This window comes from Belonocnema kinseyi, chromosome 2, assembly GCF_010883055.1.
Source record: "Belonocnema kinseyi isolate 2016_QV_RU_SX_M_011 chromosome 2, B_treatae_v1, whole genome shotgun sequence".
Lineage (NCBI taxonomy): Eukaryota > Metazoa > Arthropoda > Insecta > Hymenoptera > Cynipidae > Belonocnema > Belonocnema kinseyi.
The window spans coordinates 30,366,533-30,370,174 of NC_046658.1; the positions used below are offsets into that span (position 1 = coordinate 30,366,533).

The 3,642-nt window shown below is 36.3% G+C and overlaps 1 protein-coding gene across 1 annotated transcript in view; it reads right to left on the reverse strand.

The window, feature by feature from the left end:
• LOC117167879 (activating transcription factor of chaperone) overlaps positions 1-1,748 on the reverse strand; it is a 146,208-nt gene extending 144,460 nt beyond the window's left edge. Inside the window, exon 1 of the mRNA XM_033353113.1 lies at positions 1,588-1,748. The gene's annotated coding sequence lies outside the window, so the exon portion shown is untranslated. The remainder of the gene's footprint in view (positions 1-1,587) is intronic.
• Positions 1,749-3,642: the final 1,894 nt, after the last annotated feature.

Genomic DNA, 3,642 nt, shown 5'->3' on the forward strand with positions numbered 1-3,642 from the left:
GAAAGGGTTTAAAAAAACGCTGCTTTTGTGACCAGTGAAGGGGTGCCATCCTGCTCCTACGAGACGTTGAAAAGGGGTAGTCGTTTGACCAACACTATTTCTGTGACCAGTCACAGATCCCCCCTCCCAGGACCCAGAAAAGGGGGTTGACCAAAATTACTTCTGTGACCAGTCACAGGGGTGCGTTCCCGCCGCCCACGAGACATTGAAGAAAGGTAGAAGTTTCCCTAACATTTTGTCTGTGACCAGTCACAGGGGTTCCTTCCCGAGCCCACGAGACATTGCAAATGGGTAGGGGTTTGACCAAAATTTTTTTCTGTCAGTAGTCAGGGTGTCACCGCTCGTTTTTCTCGAAAACTAAGAAACGCAAAGTAAAAATGTACTTCACATAAAATATACGGTTTTAAAAGATCTACAACTTTTATTTGGTGCTTTTTCGTAAATTTTTATTATTTACTAAGATAAACACAAAAGATCATTAAAGTTGTTTTTTTCATGGTTGTCACCTTGAAAATAAAATTTGCGCTTATTTTCTCTATTATTTTTGTAATCAGCGAGTCAAAATACACGAGTATACGCAGTTTAAAATCAATCGGAGGTGTGTAATATTCGGAATTGCACTCCTTTATAGTTTTATTGCTTTGTCCAAACAAAGAGTTTGTTTAAAGTTCCATGTATACAATAGTAAAAAAATACATTATACCAGGATGAAGTTAATTCAGAGAATATTGGAGCAGCGAGGAACAACTCTGTCTTGACTTTCAATTCAGGCAAATCAATTATAAATTTATATCTATCAATACATAAAAATATTCATGTGATAACTTTACTTCAGCCGGAAGAATCTATATGCTTGAAGTTCTAAACGATCAAATTAACGAAATGTTATACTGATAGAATGCAAACTAGAAAAAGTAGTAAAATGTTTGTTCATTTATAACAAAATTACACTGCAAATTTATAATTGCAGTTGGAACATTTATGAATAAAATAGAATAGGAGAAACGTAACTCGTTCAATTGAACGTTCAGAATTCAGGTACGTTAAGAATCCAGAATCTACATGCATGTATAAAAGCATGAAGAATTCGATATATAGGAAAATTAAATACTTTAATCACGCTATCACAATTAAAATTGAATTGCTTTGAATAAAATGAGTAACTAAACCTAAACACTTCCATGACAACTGAATCATTGTTCATGAAAAGTATGTGACCTTAAAATAGGTTGTTTTGTATTAGGTCATGAATTGTAAAACATGTTACACGTTTGTTTCCAACTTTCGACCGAATTTCGCAATGATTAATTATGACGCAATCCTAGATGATGTCGTGCTGCCCTTAAAATTCCTCTCCGAAACCGAAAGCTACAGGATAACATTTACCGAATTTACAAGCGTCAAAAATTCATGCCAAATCTGCAGATTTGAAAATCCTGAAATGTATTTATGCGCAAAATATGAGTCATGCCAGACTTAAATTGTTTTACACGGCGCCATTTTAACCTTGCTGCCTTTCTTGCTGGACATAACATGCTGCGAAAAAATCGCAATGTGAAATTATTTAGACAAATGAACGTTACTCACGTCATGATAGAATGGTGTAATTTGCTTGCTAGAGCAAGCAGAATTTCGATTAGTTCCTCATCTTCACGACCCAGGATTTTGTGAAACGTTCGAACAATAACACCTTACTCGGATCGTCCATGAACATAAAGTACTCAAAGCATGATACTGGAATATTGCATGATCCCATGATCCAACAAAGCATGGTCCCGCCAATTCGATGCTCAAATACGTTCAACTTTGAGTGACCCGACGCTCCCCACCAAAACCGCTGCATTGGCTCGAACAGAACGGGTAGCCAACTATCAGCGCCGCCTGAACTCGATCCAAGATGTCAGCAAGGTCGGGCGGCCTAGGGTGCCGCCAGTGGGAGATTGCCGATCCCATGTATTCAAATTCGAAAAATTTTCAACAGCGCCCTCTCTTACCTGAACTTTTGCAAACTAAAATACAGCGTCCCCAATTACTCAGGCCAGTTTACGAACTGAAATAGATGATAGACGGTTCTACTTGAGCGGTCAAACCAAAGATATTATAAACGTAGATGCGGTACGCGATGTCAGAGTGGGGGAACCATCTACATATAGAAATTGACCGGTAACGCTTTGGAGAGAACTGAAATCGGCTCTAGAGAGAGAAAAAACATATAAGACGAAGCCCTGCCTTTATCTATATCAGGACTCTATCAAGTGATTTGGTGGCCCAGGGTATTGCCTAAATATTCTGTACGGTTAATTAAAAAAAAAAGATAAACAATACCTTAGAAATTTGCAGTTATAATAAATTGAATTTTAAAGAACATTCATGTAAAATAACCTGTTTCAGATAGATTATTTTAAAAACTGGGTAACCTTGAATTCTGCTTGAAATTGGATTGAAAATGCTACAATAATAATCGTTTTGTGAGTTCAAAAATAATGTAAAAACTGTCAAAAATTTGAACAATATTTCTATAAAATAAAAAATAATCATTTGTATTGCATAGGTACAAAACTTCATATTTTGAGGTTTTGTTTTTGTTGTAACATTTTTTATTTTACTATACCCTACCGAAAAGAATCTTTGAGTATATACTAAACATTCTTTAGCCCAAAGAAGCTCAGAGAAATTCTCCGCAGGCACTCAGGTTGATACTTTTAAAGGTCCAGGAAGCTTGTTAAATGGTCTGAGGGCTTTAAAATATCCTTTCCGAAATTGAAATAAGAATACGATCATAAATAACAAGCAGAGAGGCTATCTCAATAGAATAGCCGACACTCAAGGGTCCTTTCTTAAGCTTTAGGATTAAAATTTAGAAGTAGATTTTTTTATTTCATAGTTAACAGCCTAAAAAATAGTAATTCGGAATCTACGGGTTTCGATGACTTCAGATATCTGACTTTTTTTTTAATGCTTAAAATTGGAATTAATAGAACGTTTCTCGTAAGTGGAATGAGATACGCCAAAAAAGTGTTAATAATTTGAAGATAAATTTAAAAACGGAGAGCGGATTAGCCACGACCAACTACTGTAAATAACTCTGCCCGCCCGGTACGTGACGAATACAAAAGGAACATTATATTACCGTCGCACCACTCTTAAAACGACCACTAAAAGGATCTTGAAAAGGACCCGAATCTCTCAAACTATCTCCGAGACTATTTTGTTTCAAATCGACTTTGTTTATAGACTCAAATGGGCCAAGCTATTTCCCTAAAGAAAACTCAGAGATTTCTTTCGGTAGGGTATTCAATAACTTTACTTACGTATGGAAACATATCCCCGTATAAACGTCTTGACAATGCCCACAAACTACACAGGCTGCCACCATTTTTTATATTTATTTACAATAAATTATAATTAAATAAATTATAAATAAATCAATTCTGAAAAGTGCGATAAACGTCACACTATTGGGGCACTCGCGACACAAAGCACGGTCCTCTGCTGTGCCAAACTTCACCTAACGAAAATATTCTCGACCAATCAGCTTTATCTAGAAAGAGATAGGTCTACGTTCTTATGTTTTTTCTCTCTCTAGAGCCCATTACCGTTCTCCCCACAGCATTGTCGGCCCATTTCTATATGTCGATGGGG